The sequence below is a fragment of the Dama dama genome, chromosome 2 (genome assembly GCF_033118175.1).
Source record: "Dama dama isolate Ldn47 chromosome 2, ASM3311817v1, whole genome shotgun sequence".
NCBI classification, from domain to species: Eukaryota; Metazoa; Chordata; class Mammalia; order Artiodactyla; family Cervidae; genus Dama; species Dama dama.
In genome coordinates this window covers 9,305,153-9,322,480 of record NC_083682.1, presented here as the reverse complement: position 1 = coordinate 9,322,480, position 17,328 = coordinate 9,305,153, and the positions used below count along the sequence as shown (strand labels likewise).

The 17,328-nt window shown below is 41.6% G+C and overlaps 1 non-coding gene and 1 pseudogene across 1 annotated transcript; one reads left to right on the top strand and one right to left on the bottom strand.

Moving 5' to 3' along the window:
• Nucleotides 1-10,928: 10,928 nt before the first annotated feature.
• LOC133041111 (U6 spliceosomal RNA) lies at nucleotides 10,929-11,032 on the bottom strand. Its single transcript, XR_009689145.1, has one exon. It is a non-coding gene; the product is annotated as a U6 spliceosomal RNA (small nuclear RNA).
• Nucleotides 11,033-11,090: 58 nt separating this feature from the next.
• LOC133067830 (FH2 domain-containing protein 1-like) lies at nucleotides 11,091-15,414 on the top strand (annotated as a pseudogene).
• The last annotated feature ends 1,914 nt before the right edge of the window (nucleotides 15,415-17,328 follow it).

Sequence of the window (17,328 nt, the reverse complement as noted above, 5' to 3'; positions counted from 1 at the left end):
TCCAAGAGCCAACAAGTTTCAGAGCAAGACAAACAAAGCTAATTCTCCAGCAACGCAGGAACATAACCCTAAGCATTAAAATACAGGTGGCCAAAAGTCACACCAAACCCATAGACACCTTAAACCTCTTCTGTGTCTACTGGACACTTCATTGCACTCCAGAGAGAAGAAATCCAGCTCCACCCACCAGAACACTGACACAAGCTTCCCTAACCAGGAAGCCACTCGTCCAACCCTACCCACAGGGAGGAACCTCTACAATAAAGAAGAACCACAAACTTCCAGCATACAGAAAGGCCAATCCAAACACAGAAATCTAAACAAAATGAAAAGGCAGAGAAATATTCAGCAGGTAAAGGAACATAATAAATGCCCACCAAATCAAACAAAACAGGAGGTGGTAGGGAGTCTACCTGAAAAAGAATTCAGAATAATGATAGTAAAAATGATCCAAAATCTTGAAAACAAAATGGAGTTACAGATAAATAGACTGGAGACAAGGACTGAAAAGATGCAAGAAATGTTTAACAAGGACCTAGAAGAAATAAAAAAGAGTCAATCAGTAATGAATAATGGAATATCTGAGATCAAAAGCACTCTGGAGGGAACCAACAGTAGAAGAACTGAAGCAGAAGATAGGATAAGTGAGGTGGAAGATAGAATGGTGGAAATAAATGAAACAAAGAGAAAAAAAGAAAAAAGAATTAAAAGAAACGAGGACAACCTCAGAGACCTCTGGGACCATGTTAAATGCCCCAACATTCGAATCATAGGAGTCCCAGAAGAAGAAGACAAAAAGAAAGGACTTGAGAAAATACTTGAGGAGATAATAGTTGAAAACTTCCCTAAAATGGGGAAGGAAATGGCCACCCAAGTTCAAGAAACCCAGAGAGCCCCAAACAGGATAAACTCAAGGCAAAACACCCCAAGACACATATTAATCAAATTAACGAAGATCAAATACAAAGACCAAATATTAAAAGCAGCAAGGGGAAAGCAACAAAAAACACACAAGGGGATTCCCAAAAGGATAACAGCTAATCTTTCAATAGAAACTCTTCAGGCCAGAAGGGATTGGCAGGACACACTTACAGTGATGAAAGAGAAAAACCTACAACCCAGATTACTATACCCAGCAAGGATCTCATTCAAATACGAAGGAGAAATCAAAGGCTTTACAGACAAGCAAAAGCTCAGAGAATTCAGCACCACCAAACCAGCTCTTCAACAAATGCCAAAGGATCTTCTCTAGACAAGAAACACAGAAAAGGTTTATAAACTCGAACCCAAAACAACAAAATAAATGGCAAGGGGATCATCCTTATCAATAATTACCTTAAATGTAAATGGGTTGAATGCCCCAACCAAAGACAAAGACTGGCTGAATGGATACAAAAACAAGACCCCTATACATGCTGTTTACATGAGGTCCACCTCAAAACAAGGGACACTTACAGACTGAAAGTAAAGGGCTGGAAAAAGATATTTCATGCAAATGGAGACCAAAAGAAAGCAGGAGAAGCAATACTCATATCAGATAAGATAGACTTTGAAATAAAGGCTGTAAAAGAGACAAAGAAGGGCACTACACAATGACCAAAGAACAATCCAAGAAGAGGATATAACAATTATAAATATATATGCACCCAATATAGGAGCACTGCAATATGTAAGGCAAACAAGCATGAAAGGTGAAATTAACAGTAAAACAGTAATAGTGGGAGACTTTAATACCCCACTCACACCTATGGATAGATCAACTAAACAGAAAATTAGCAAGGAAACACAAACTTTAAATGATAAAATGGACCAGTTAGACCTAATTGGTATCTATAGGACATTTCACCCCAAAACAATGAATTTCACCTTTTTCTCAAGTGCACATGGAAACTTCTCCAGGATAGATCACATCCTGGGCCATAAATCTAGCCTTGGTAAATTTTAAAAAATTGACATAATTCCAAAAATCTTTTCTGATCACAATGTGGTAAGATTAGATGTCAACTACAGGAAAAAAAACTACTAACAATGCAAACATATGGAGGATAAACAGCACATTTCTGAATATCCAAAAAACCACAGAAGAAATCAAAATATGCATAGAAATGAATGAAAATGAAAATACAACAACCCAAAACCTATGGGATTCAGTAAAAGCAGTGCTAAGGGGAAGATCCATAGCAATGCAAGCTTACCTCAAGAAATAAGAGAAAAATCAAATAAATAACCCAACTCTACACCTAAAGCGACTAGAAAAAGAAGAAATGAAGAACCCCAGGGTTAGTAGAAGAAAAGAAACCATAAAAATTAGGGCAGAAATAAATGAAGAAGAAACAAAGGAGACTATAGCAAAAATCAACAAAACTAAAAGCTGGTTCTTTGAGAAGATAAATAAAATAGACAAACCGTTAGCCAGACTCATCAAGAAAAAAGGGGAGAAGAATCAAATTAACAAAATTAGAAATGAAAATGGAGAAATCACAACAGACAACACAGAAATACAAAGGATCGTAAGAGACTACTATCAGCAACTATATGCCAATAAAATGGACAATTTGGAAGAAATGGAAAAATTCTTAGAAAAGCATAACTTTCCAAAATTGAACCAGGAAGAAATAGACATTCTTAACAGATCCATCACAAGCACAGAAATCGAAACTGTAATCGGAAATCTTCCAACAAACAAAAGCCCAGGACCAGATGGCTTCACAGGTGAATTCTACCAAAAATTTAGAAAAGAGCTAACACCTATCCTACTCAAACTCTTCCAGAAAATTGCAGAGGAAGGTAAACTGCCAAACTCATTCTATGAGGCCACCATCATCTTAACACCAAAACCAGACAAAGATGCCACACACACACACACACACAAAAGTAAATTACAGGCCAATATCACTGATGAACATAGATGCAAAAATCCTTAACAAAATTCTAGCAAACGGAATCCAACAGCATATTAAAAAGATCATACATCATGACCAAGTAGGCTTTATCCCAGGGATGCAAGGATTCTTCAATATTTGCAAATCAATGTGATACACCACATTAACCAATTGAAAGATAAAAACCATATGGTTATCTCAATAGATGCAGAAAAAGCCTTTGTCAAAATTCAACATCCATTTATGATAAAAACCCTCCAGAAAGCAGACATAAAAGGAACATACCTGAACATAATAAAAGCCATATATGATAACCCCACAGCAAACATTATCCTCAATGGTGAAAAATTGAAAGCATTTCCCCTAAAGTCAGGAACAAGACAAGGGTGCCCACTCTCACCACTACTATTTAACATAGTTTTGGAAGTTTTACCACAATAAGCAGAGAAGAAAAAGAAATAAAAGTAATCCAGAAGAAAAAGAAAAAGTAAAGCTCTCACTGTTTGCAGATGACATGATCCTCTACATACAAAACCCTAAAGACACCACCAGAAAATTACTAGAGCTAATCAATGAATATAGTAAAGTTGCAGGATATAAAATTAACACACAGAAATCCCCTGCATTCCCATACATTAACAATGAGAAAACAGAAAGAGAAATTAAGGAAACAACTCCATTCACTATTGCAATGGAAAGACTAAAATACTTAGGAATAAATTTAACTAAAGAAACAAAAGACCTGTTCATAAAAAACTATAAAACACTGATGAAAGAAATCAAAGATGACACATGTTTGTGGATGGAGAAATATACCATGTTCATGGTCAGAAGAATCAATATAGTGAAAACGTGTATACTACCCAAAGCAATCTACTGATTCAATGCAATCCCTATCAAGCTACCAACGGTAGTTTTTAGGGAACTAGAACAAATAATTTCACAATCTATATGGAAATATAAAAGACCTCGAATAGCCAAAGCAATCTTGAGAAAGAATGGAACTGGAGGAATCAACCTACCTGACTTCAGATGATACTACAAAGTTACAGTCATTAAGACAGTATGGTACTGGCACAAAGACGGAAATATAGATCAGTGGAACAAAATAGAAAGCCCAGAGACAAATCCATGCACTATGGACACCTTATCTTTGACAAAGGAGGCAAGAATATACAATCGAGAAAAGACAATCTCTTTAACAAGTGGTGCTGGGTTGTTTACAATAGCCAGGACATGGAAGCAACCTAGATGTCCATCAGCAGTCAAATGGATAAGGAAGCTGTGGTACATATACACCATGGAATATTACTCAGCCATTAAAAAGAATTCATTTGAATCAGTTCTAATGAGATGGATGAAACTGGAGCCCACTAGACAGAGTGAAGTAGGCCAGAAAGATAAAGACCATTACAGTATATTAACACATATATATGGAATTTAGAAAGATGGTAACGATAACCTTATACGCAAAACAGAAAAAGAGACACAGATGTATAGAACAGAGTTTTGGACTCTGTGGGAGAAGGTGAGGGTGGGATGTTTTGAGAGAACAGCATCGAAACATGTATATTATCAAGGGTGAAACAGATCACCAGCCCAGGTTGGATGCATGAGACAAGTGCTTGGGGCTGGTGTCCTGGGAAGACCCAGAGGAATCGGGTGGAGAGGGAGGTGGGAGGGGGATCAGGATGGGGAATACATGTAAATCCATGGCTGATTCATGTCAATGTATGGCAAAAACCACTACAATATTGTAAAGTAATTAGCCTCCAACTAATAAAAATAAATGGGAATAAAAATGAGAACCACCATTAAAAAAAAAAAAAAGTGGTGCTGGGAAAACTGATCAACCACTTGTGAAAAAATGAAACTAGAACACTTTCTAACACCATACACAAAAATAAACTAAAAATGGATTAAAGGTCTAAATGTAAGACCAGAAACTATAAAACTCTTTGAGGAAAACATAGGCAAAACACTCTCTGACATAAACCACAGCAGGATCCTCTATGACCCGCCTCACAGAGTAATGAAATAAAAGCAAAAATAAACAAATGGGACCTAATTAAACTTAAAAGCTTTTGCACAACAAAGGAAACTATAAACAAAGACAACCTTCAGAATGGGAGAAAATAATAGCAAATGAAGGAAGTTACAGAGAATTAATCTCAAAAATATACAAGCAGCTCCTGTAGCTCAATTCCAGAAAAATAAATGACCCAATCAAAAAATGGGCCAAAGAACTAAACAGACATTTCCCAAAAGAAGACATACAGATGGCTAACAAACACATGAAAAGATGCTCAACATCACTCATTATCAGAGAAATGCAAATCAAAACCACAATGAGATACCATTACACGCCAGTCAGAATGGCTGCTATCAATAAGTCTACAAACTATAAATGCTGGAGAGGGTGTGGAGAAAAGGACCCTGTTACACTGTTGGTGGGAATGCAAACTAGTACAGCCACTATGGAGAACACTGTGGAGATTCCTTAAAAAACTGGAGACAGAACTGCCTTACAACCCAGCAATCCCACTGCTGGGCATACACAGCAAAGAAACCAAAATTTAAAGAGACATGTGCACCCCAATGTTCATCTCAGCACTGTTTACAATAGCTAGGACATGGAAGCAACCTAGATGTCCATCAGCAGATGAATGGATAAAAAAGCTGTGGTACATATACACAATGGAATATTACACAACTATTAAAAAGAATGCATTTGAATTAGTTCTAATGTGGTGGATGAAACTGGAGCCTATTATACAGACTGAAGTGAGTCAGAAAGAAAAATACCAGTATAGTATATGAATGCATATATATGGGATTTGGAAAGATGGTAACAATAACCCTATATTTGAGACAGCAAAAGAGACACAGATGTAAAGAACAGACTTTTGGACTCTGTGGGAGAAGGTGAGGGTGGGATGATTTGAGAGAATAGCATTGAAACATGTATACTACCATAGGTAAAATAGATCGCCAGTCCAGGTTTGATGCATGAGACAGGGTGTTCAGGGCTGGTGCACTGGAGTGACCCTGAGGGATGGGATGGGGAGGGAGGTGGGAGGGGGGTTCAGGATGGGGAACGCATGTACACCCATGACTGATTCATGTCAATGTATGGCAAAAACCACTACAATATTGTGAAGTAATTAGTCTCCAAGTAAAATAAATTAATTAATTTTTTAAAAGTACAGATTTTGGCTTTTAATTTTCTATAGTTTTCTTTGACTTTTAGTTGAAGTCAATCTTGCACAGGAAAGCATGAATAGATTGAGATTATATACAGATAAATGAGCATTTCAATAGTTAAAATGTAATGAAGGTCTTGATCAAGATAGAAAAATCTGAATTCCCCGGAAGATCCCATCATTTTTATCCTGTACAACACTAATAAATGCCACCACCACAGCCTCACTCTCATTTCCTCACTTCCCTTTTCTGTGCACTGTTCTGATCTTCATTGCTATATCGAAGTTTAGTCTGATTTTGACCTTCAAATAAATGATCAAAGGATTCTGTGACAGCCTCCTTTCCTCATGTCCATTCATGAAGAATCATTCATTCTGTTGCCTGTAGCAGTGGGATGTTCTCCTCCTTATTATTTTATTTTCCATTAGATGAACACACTGTGGTTTCTTTAAGTACTTTGATATTGGTGGACTTTTATTTACTTCCAATTTGTATACAGATTATTTGTGTGCTAGCATAAGAGCTTCTTTAGTAAATCTTGTTCATTATCTCATGAGGGGATACTTTGGTACAGCCAGGTGGAGAAATTTTAAATGCAATTCTACAATTTTTGAAGACTCTAATGCACAGAAAGCACAAGGACAGTATAGATCTACTACCAAGCTTAAGAAAGTAATTATTGAATTGTACATTTTATCTCATCCTAGGAATATCCTAGTGAGACTGCTTTTGCTTTTAACTGCATTGTGCTTTTCCACCTTTTCAGTATTCACTAAGACAGAGACTTGTGTTTCTGAATCCTACACAGTCAAAGTGGAAGGAAAAAGCAGAGATAATGTTCAAGAGAGGATGTGGTTAAAATTGCTGTGATCTGTGATGTTTCTTCTGCTGTAATGTCTAAGTCTAGTTCTCTCTGGGTGTTGTTCAGTCACCAAGTTGTGTCTGACTCTTTGGGACACCATGGACTGCAGCACCTTGGGCCTCCCTGTCCCTCACCATCTCCTGGAGTTTGCCCAAGATCATGTCCATTGAATTGATGATGCTATCCAGCTGTCTTATTCTCTGTTGCCCACTTCTCTTCCTGCCTTCAATCTTTCCCAGTATCAGGGTCTTTTCCAATGAGCAGCTCTTTGCATTGGGTGGCCAAAGTATTAGAGCTTCAGCTTGAGCATCAGTCCTTCCAATGAGTATTCAAAGTTGTTTTCTTTTAGGATTTATTGGTTGGATCTCCTTGCTGTCTAAGGAACTCTCAAGAGTCTTTGCCAGCACCACAGTTAGAAAAACATCATTTCTTTGGCATTCTGACCTCCTTATGGTACAACTCTCACATCCATTACTATCTCATGTCTCACACACTCTCTGGGTGTGGTAGATCATTAAAGTGGACTCCTGTTCCTTAGATGATTTCTGGGTAAAATGTAGACACCCGCCCCCCCCGCCCCCCCGCCCCCCGCAATGGGAAACTTTGATTCCATTTCTGATGGTGCGTGTTTGCTTTCCTGAATCCTTATACTTTCTCTTGGTCCTAAGAAATCAGATATGAAATTTGAATTTCCCAGAATTGTGTTAGACTCCAGGAAACTGTGCTCCCAGGTGATGGGGACACAGGTAGTCTCTTTTCCAGCTTCAATCACGATTTGAGAAAAGAGAGATTCTTCCCAAGATTGGGGTTGTGGGACAAGAGAGAGGACTCCCAACAGAAAAATGAAAACCCCCTCTTTGATCCCTAACCCATAATGTTGACTTTGTATAAAGATACCACAAAGGAGAGATTTTGAGATATATACACTCAAATAATTTTGGAATCCTTCCAACTTGGAGAGCTTTGAGCCTTCAAGTTAAAATCAGAGACTTGTAGTAAAGCAAAATAGGACACCCAGGCTGCACTTGTGGACTACCTAATAGTTCTGATTTTATGCTTTTTTTCTCTGTGTCCACAGGGAAAAGCCAAGTCCTCTGTATGTTATATTTGCTTGACAAGTGTGTGCTGATCTAAAAGTTGTTTAAAACTCAACATGTATATGTGTTAATATACTGTATTGGTCTTTATCTTTCTGGCTTACTTCACTCTGTATAATGGGCTCCAGTAACAATAACCCTATATGCAAAACAGAAAAAGAGACACAGATGTACAGAACAGACTTTTGGACTCTGTGGGAGAAGGCGAGGGTGGGATGTTCTGAGACAATAGCTTTGAAACAAGTATACTATCAAGGGTGAAACAGATCACCAGCCCAGGTCCAAGTGCTCAGGGCTGGTGCACTGGGAAGACCCAGAGGGATGGGATGGGGAGGGAGGTGGGAGGGGGGATCAGGATGGGGAACACATGTAAATCCATGGCTGATTCATGTCAAAGTATGGCAAAAACCAGTACAATATTGTAAAGCTATTAGCTTCCAATTAATAAAAATACATGAAAAAAAAAACAACAACTAAGATCACAAAAAAAAAAAAAGAGAGATGCAGGTTCAATCTCCAGGTTGGGAAGATCCCCTGGAGAAGGGCATGGCAACCTACTCCAGTGTTCTTGCCTGGAGAATCCTGTGGAGAGAGGAGATTGCTGGGTTACAGTCCATAGGGTCTCAAAGAAACAGAAACGACTGAAGTGCCTATTTGTATATATATATTCCTTCCTTCTCTAGCCTCCCTCCCCCACCCATCCCACCCCTAGGGTCCTCACAGAGCACCACGCTGGGCTACTTGGGTTATATAGCAGCTTCCCACTATCTCTTTTACACATGTGCTTACACATTCAGTTGTGTCCAACTCTGCAACCCCATGGACTGTAGCCTGCCAGGCTCCTCTGTCCATGGGATTCTCCAGGCAAGAATACCAGAGTGGGTTGCCATGCCCTCCTCCAGGGGATCTTCCTAACCTGGGGATCGAACCCAGGTCTCCCACATTGCAGGCAGATTCTTGACCATCTGAGCCACCAGGGAAGCCCATTTGACACATGATAGTGTATATCTGTCCATAGGGTTGCACTGAGTTGGACACAACCGAAGCGACTTGGCATGCATGCATGCATTGGAGGAGGAAATGACAACCCACTCCAGTATTCCTGCCTGGAGAATCCCAGGGACAAAGGAGCCTGGTGGGCTGCTGTCTATGGGGTCGAATAGTTAGACACGACTGAAGTGACTTAGCAGCAGCAGCAGTGTATATGTGTCAAAGCTACTTTCTCAATCTGTCCTACTCTCTTCTTCCTCCACTGTGTCCACAGATGAATGGATAAAGAAAATGTTATACATATATACAATGGACTATTACTCAGTCATAAAAAGGAATGAATTTGAGTCAGTTTTAGTGAGGTGGATGAACCTAGTGCCTGAGTGAAGTAAGTCAGAAAGAGAAAAGCAAATATTGTATGTTAAGGCATACATATGGAATCCCTTACATTTTTAATTTACCTCTTGCCTTCCCAAAGGTGTCATTGGTCAGAGGTCTGAAAATCTCAAGTGAGAGCAGCAAGTTTTAAAACTGCTTTTTCGGGTCTGTATGGTTAGCAAAGCCTTTCTCCAGCATGAGTTTCAATCCCATGGGTTTTACTGGATTATAAAAAGCTTATGGTTAGAAGACCAGTTTGTATTTATGCAGCAAGTGCACCCCAAGTTATTTATTTATTTTTATTTTTTTCCATTTATTTTTATTAGTTGGAGGCTAATTACTTTACAATATTGTAATGGTTTTTGCCATACATTGGCATGAATCAGCCATGCATTTACATGTGTTCCCCATCCTGAACCCCGCTCCCACTTCCCTCCCCATCCCGTCCCTCTGGGTCATCCCAGTGCATCAGCCCTGAGCACTTGTCTCATGCATCCAACCTGGACTGGTGATCTGTTTCACACTTGATAATATACATGTTTTGATGCTGTTCTCTCAGATCATCCCACCCTCGCCTTCTCCCATAGAGTCCAAAAGTCTGTTCTGTACATCTGTGTCTGTTTTTCTGTTTTGCATATAGGGTTATCGTTACCATCTTTCTAAATTCCATATATATGTGTTAGTATACTGTATTGGTCTTTATCTTTCTGGCTTACTTCACTCTGTATAATGGGTTCCAGTTTTATCCATCTCATTAGAACTGATTCAAATGAATTCTTTTTAATGGCTGAGTAATATTCCATGGTGTATATGTACCACAGCTTCCTTATCCATTTGTCTGCTGATGGACATCTAGGTTGCTTCCATGTCCTGGCTATTATAAACAGTGCTGTGATGAACATTGGGGTGTACGTGTCTCTTTCAGATCTGGTTTCCTCAGTGTGTATGCCCAGAAGTGGGATTGCTGGGTCATATGGCAGTTCTATTTCCAGTTTTTTAAGGAATCTCCACACTGTTCTCCACAGTGGCTGTACTAGTTTGCATTCCCACCAACAGTGTAACAGGGTTCCCTTTTCTCCACACCCTCTCCAGCATTTATTGCTTGTAGACTTTTGGATAGCAGCCATCCTGACTGGCGTGTAATGGTACCTCATTGTGGTTTTGATTTGCATTTCTCTGATAATGAGTGATGTTGAGCATCTTTCATGTGTTTGTTAGCCATCTGTATGTCTTCTTTGGAGAAATGTCTGTTTAGTTCTTTGGCCCACTTTTTGATTGGATCATTTATTTTTCCGGAATTGAGCTGCGGGAGTTGCTTGTATATTTTTGAGATTAATCCTTTGTCTGTTGCTTCGTTTGCTATTATTTTTCTCCCATTCTGAGGGCTGTCTTTTCACCTTGTTTATAGTTTCCTTTGTTGTGCAAACGCTTTTAAGTTTCATTCGGTCCCATTTGTTTATTTTTGCTTTTATTTCCAATATTCTGGGAGGTGGGTCATAGAGGATCTTGCTGTGAAAAAATATGGAACGCTTCACGAGTTTGCGTGTCATCCTTGCGCAGGGGCCATGCTAATCTCTGTATCGTTCCAATTTTAGTATATGTGCTGCCTAAGCGAGCACTGCTTGCATTTTTAAAACAGCAGGTTCAGGCGGGCGCGATCAGCGCTCGGGAAGGTGGATGGGTCTGAGCTTGCCCGGGGTGATCTCGTGGGCCCGCGTGTCCCCGCGCGGCGGGCGGAGGACTCTCCCCCACCTGCCCTGTCGCGACAGAGCCTGCACTGAGCGTGTGAGCTGTCATCGCCGCTGCGCACTGGCGCCCGCGCCCTCACCCCTCCAGCCTCTGCCCCTGCCGGGAGGGCCAGCCGCTGGGGCTTGTGGCCCGGGGGGAACAAGTACCGCGTCCCTCTGCTGCCGCCAAGCAGACGCGGCTCCGGGGGGACTCCGGCGGATAAGGCGCCTCCGGGACTTTCGTGTGGTCCAGCTGGTGGCGCTTTGGTTTGGAAGATGACACCCAATGGCGGCAGACTTCTCATTGTTCACTCGCTCAGTTTGCGATCTTTGCTCTCTTATGGACTGTTGCATGCCAGGCTTCCTTATTTTTCTGGAGTTTGCTCAAACTCATGTCCATTGTGTTCATGATGCCATCTGACCATCTCATCCTCTGTCAGCACTTCTCCTGCTAGTGGCTGGAAAAGTATGGCATAAGTCTCATGTCTGTGTCTGCTTCCCCAAGGTCAAGAAATTATCTCCTTAGAAGGTAACATACTGTGCGTGTTATGAATTATATCTGCTTGGTCAGTTATAAAAGAAGTAGGAATAGCACCACAGCAGCTGGATGAATAGCTGGGCAAGCACCACCACCAACTCCTCTCCACCTGCCCACCAGGTTCAAACTCCTTGGAAGCGTTTCCTTTCTCTCCTCCCCCTAACCCCCAAAATTGACTGGAGGGCCTCTGGTCTCCCTCCCCACCCCAGAACTACCCTCAACCTCTCACCAGAACAGCTATAGCCACCTTGGTAAGAAAAAGTGAATGAGAAGCTTTTTTACTTTGGAAAGCCATTCCAGAGGAACAAGTTTGTAGCAAAACCAACATCTGGACCTTGGCACCAGGCAATAGCATCACAACCAAATCGACACAGAGGTCACCCAGGAGCTGTTTGGGCAGCAAGAAAATACCACCAAGTCTTCCTCTTTTAGGAGAGGAAGGCTTTAAAATTGTCCTTCAGGAAGGCCAGAGAAGAGATTACTATCTTGGATGCAAAATGGAGCATGAACATTGGGATATTTCTTAAGTTATTTTAAGAATTCTCCTTGGTCCATTGAAGAAGACATTCACCAAGGAAAGAGTGAGCATGATGGATCAGAGATTTGCAAGAATTTCTTAAGCTTTTGCCAGAGTCAGAAGATATGAAGAAAATAAAAGCATTTAGTGGAAACATGGCCAAGCTGTCCTAGGAAGACCACTTAATTCAGGTGCTGAACTACTCACTGCAGATTGAAGTCATGGTGCTAAATTAGAAAGAATTTTTGCCTTCTTCTCTATACACAAACGTGATGAGTCTCAAAACTGCTGCAAAGAGCTGATGCGTGTGAGGAACTACATTTGATATTATTATTATTATATACTTGGTGCTGCAAGAAGGGAATATCATGATTGCACAGGGGACACGCTAGCAATGCAGTGTGATTTAATCTGTCTTCTTTACTCAACTTGGCAGACACCGAAAATAAACCTACGGTGAATCTCCTGCATTGTTGCATGGGAAGCCCAAAAGAAAGATGCCCGTGCTTCTGAACTTTTCTGAAAAGTTTCATCGTGTTCTCGAGGATGCTAGATTACCTCTGGAAAATACGGAGGCAGGCTGCACTCACTCTCTCTCTCTTTTTTAGTACAATTTTATTTATTTTTGGCTGTGCTGGGTCTTCCTTGCTGCATGCTGGGTTTCTCTACTTACAGGAAGAGGGGGCTACTCTCTAGCTTCTCAATGCCGTGGCTTCTCTTGCTACGGATCTCTGGGCTCTAGGGCGCTGGGGCTTCGGGATTTGCAGCAAGTGGGCTCAGTACTTGTGGCCCACGGGCTTAGCTGCTTCCTGGCCTTTGGGATCAGGACGAGATCTCTAAAGAACATCCAGCGGGGTGGTGAGTGGCTGTCAGTGGACGAAAATTTCATTCAATGTGCCCTGGAAAAGCTGGGGTGCTGGAAGCAAGGGCTCGGACACAAGACGCAATGTCTTTACGGACTTCTGTGAAGACAAAGACACCGCGTGACTGGACAAATGCCTCCAGATAGTCAGCGACTTGTGTCGGATTCAGTGACGCGGAGAAGGACAAGCGAGACCGTGAGGCGCCGGAGCTGAAGTAGCGTCCTTGGGCGGCTGGGGAGCTGGGCATCCGGCCCGAGCGGCAGTGAGAATGACTCGGGGCTGTTGACAGAGAGGAGCGCGGAGGACCGCCCGCTTTCCTCCAACCGAGGCCCATCAGCCGTTCCTACCAGACCCCCAACGCCCGCCGCTCCAGCCTCTCCCTGGACGCCTCGGACCCCGAGCTTCTAACCTTCGCGGAGAGAGCTCCACTGGCAGCCCCAGTGGAGGAGCTCAAGTTCAGCAGCTCTGCCGGGAGCTGCCCCGGCGGGACCCGCCCGGCGGAGCCTGGAGAGCCTAGGGACCAGGACCCCAGCCTCGGAGAGCCAGGAGGAAGCCCCCGAACCGCCTTGGCTTGGCCGAGCCAGTCCCAGCTCTCCCCGCACCCCCGGCCTGAGGACCCTCCGCCGGCTTACCCGGGGTTCAGCGCAGTGGGCTCAGCATCCTCCTAAAGAGGAGCAGCGAGCCCGGGGTCTGGGTCCCGAGCGGTACCCTCTACTCTCGCCGTTGGCTCTAAGGATTGGGGCGCATGAGCTGGTGACGGGACTGGCTCACTTCTACTGCCAGGCTCCCACGGGCCCGGAAGAGCCGGCCACCTGACGGTGAATGACTTCAGCCCAGTAGAGCTGGCGTCTGTGGGGGGATGAGAGACTTAGTCCCCGGGCGCCTGCAAAGATAGCCTGACGCCTGTGCGGGCAGAGGTGCCCAGGGCGGGGGAGCGGGGGGGATGGCGGGGCCGCCCCGAGGAGCCCAGGAGCGCGGCTCTGAGATTTGAGGGCAGCAGCGACCCTGAGAACCAAGATCCCAGCTGTCGGTTCTATGTCTCAGACACCACTGACTGCTCGCTGCCCCTGGACTGCTAGGAGGGAACTGACTCCAGACCCAAAGCGGGGGACCCGCAGGATCCGGGCGATGGGGGAGGGCTCCGTGTCCTCCGCAGCCAGGGAGACCGGAGGCAGCCAGGTCTCCTCTAACCCCACCTGCATCCCACCTGGGGAAGCATTGTTTTTGTGTTTTGATTCGTTCCATTATCACTGGGTCGGGAAGATCTCCTGGAGAAGGAAATGGCAATCCACTCCAGTATTCTTGCCTGGAAAATTCCGTGGACAGAGGAGCCTGGTGGGCTACATGGGGTTGCAAAATGTCGGACACGACTGAGCACACACGTGTGTGTACACACACACACACACACACACACACACACACACACCTGGTCTTTGGTACTATAGTTTTAAATCCTGAATAAAACCAGATCAACTTTTTAAGGGCTGTTGGGCCACTGGGTTTTTAAAAACAAACCTCCCAAAATGAAATTGCTTTAAGGAGATTTTATATTATCAGGAAATTTTTGAAAAAAAAAATAGGTTTTTTTTTTTTCCAAAACAAAGGGGAAAGCATATACTATTTCTACTCAGTGCCAGTTTCACTATTTCCCATTAACTAATTGGGAAATGAGGGAATTCTTGAAATCTTTTTTGTTATTTAAAAATTACCTCCAGCTTTTTTCCCCCACTTTTGATCTCTTATTAGTGAAACTTTGTTTTAGATCTGACAGTGTTGGATAGACTTCAGCAAATATGACGTACTGGTGATGAATCCATATGGTTGATGTTACAGTCTCCCTCCCATAGAATGTTGCCTTCCATTTGAATTCATTTGGAAACTTAACTTCCATAAGTCAGATAAATTGAAAAGGCAAACTTTATGGTTGAAGAAGTAAGGCACCTGACCACAAAACCTCTCATAAAAATAGTCCAAGTTTGTATTTCCAGGATTCCACAAAGACGGTTATGAGAAACCTGAGCCATTTTTTCCCATCTCAAAAATTGTAGAAAGTCATGTACTTAACAATACAGGCAATAATGTTCAAAACACAGGGTTTGTAAGAGAGGTTAAAGTTTGTAAATTTGAGGGTAGTGCCAAGATCATGACTCTTTGGTGGGAGCCTAGAAACAAGGGCCCGAGTCCCTATTTTTATCACTGATGCTGTGTGGCTTTAGCCAGTCACTCCCTCTCCTTAGTCCTCTGTTTCCCAGTCTGCAGAAGTGGGGACATGGCCTCTCTTATGCCTCCAAGGGTCCTTCTAACTCCAAGAGTCCAAGTCATCATGAACCAAGAGCCCATCTCTGCCCTGGGATAAGCTTTCAGAATGAACCCCCAGCATCTTTACAGAAGAGATCTCACATAGAGGGCTGCACAGATGAAAGCACTTCTTAATGAATTGTTGTTTTGAAACCTAATAAGCTGAGTTTCCTGAGATGTGGTGTCTTGCTTAGCTCCATGGACAACTTGTATGCATCTTTTGTGGGCAAGTGATCATTCTATTACATTTTATTGGTAGGAAGCTTGGAAAAATAATTTAAGTATATAATGCAGAAGTGTAAATAAGTTTCTATGTAAATTGAAGATGAATTGAATATATTTAAAGGTCCATTTGCATGTTCTTTTATGTAATGTGTAGTTTAATAAAGTTTATGGGAAAAAAAATCAAAACAGTAGTTTTAAAAGTGCTAATAGTTCTCATTGTGGGCAAGGGCATACTGCTGTGGACATTCATAAAGGTTAACAAATGCTATAATAAAATGATAAACATAATATAACTTATTAAAAACAGTTGGTAGCTTTAAGGAATTTTATTCAATTTTAAGTTCAGCAAACACTTGTTGAGTATGTTTAGCCTACAAAAGACTTGGATTGTTCTGATGAGTACAAAGATTTATGAGACAAAATCATAAAATCAAAGGTATCAGGTAGTCCACAAATGTGGTTCTTCTTCCACATTGTGCTTTTGTAGAAGATTATGTGATTTTAGCTTGGAGGCTCAAGTCTCTAAGTTGGCAGGTTTCCAGAATTATTTTGGGTGCATACACTTCAAAATCTCTCCACCTGAAGTGTCAAGACTCCAGCATGTTTATACAAAGCTAAAATAATGGCTGAGAGAACAAGGAAGGGACCTTTCACATTTCTGCTCAAAAAGACTACTAGGTGTCTGAAAGAGCACCCTTTGTTTGTGTCCACTTTGCAGCTCTGCTACCGTTTGCCCTTCCCAACAGTTTGTCAAGTATATTGAGATGAACATTTATTTTTTTTCTTGCTTAGTCTAAATGATGGGTTACACTGATATGTTTTAAAATGTTAAATTAAGTTTCCACTAGGATAAGCCTACTTGTTCAGAATATTGTAACATTTGAAAAACCACATTGTTTTTTATTAAATTTGCTAAATTTTTTAGTGAGAAGTGTTGCATCTACATAAATGAGTGTAATTGGACTGTAGATTACTTTTTCCCTACCTTCCTCTGCTTTTGGTATCCTAAGAGTGTTACTCACATGGAATATTAGGAAACCTCCTCTCCTTTTCTACTCCTGGAAGAGTTTGTATGAAATTGAAATGACATCTTCCTAAATATTTAGTGAAAGTTTCTAGTGAAGATACCTGTAGTTTTCTTTGTAGGAGAATGTTCAGTTATCAATTTATTTTATACAATAGATATAAGGCACTTCAGTTTAGCTATTTCTTCTTGAATAATTTTTCTCCTCACCATAGATCTTATTTCTTTGCTTGCCTGGTAATTTTTGATGGAAGTCAGGCATTGTGACTTTTTACTTGTTGGGTGCTGGATATTTTTGTAATCCAAAAAATGTTATTGAGCTGAATGGGATATGCTTCAGTTACTAGAAACACTGATCTTTTGGGGATCTTCTTTTTAAATAGATTTAGGTGATACAAGAGCAACATTTAGCCTAGGGTTAGTTTTTCCCCTACTGATTCAAAACCTTCTGATAATACTACCAAACACTTCATGAAAATTAGGAGGCTTTCTATGGTGGATGATAGGAGTCAACACTATTTCCATTATTTCCACCCTGGTATAAAATTCAGGGCACTTTACCTCTAATTATCTAGGATGGGTCTTTCTCTATCTTTGTACTTTTTTTTTTCTTTTTAACATGCATGAATGTCTGACTAAACATTTGCTGGGAATCTCTGCCTAATGCTTAATGGAGTCTTGCTGCAGATCTGAGGATCAAAATAATTTCTAAGAAAGTTAATT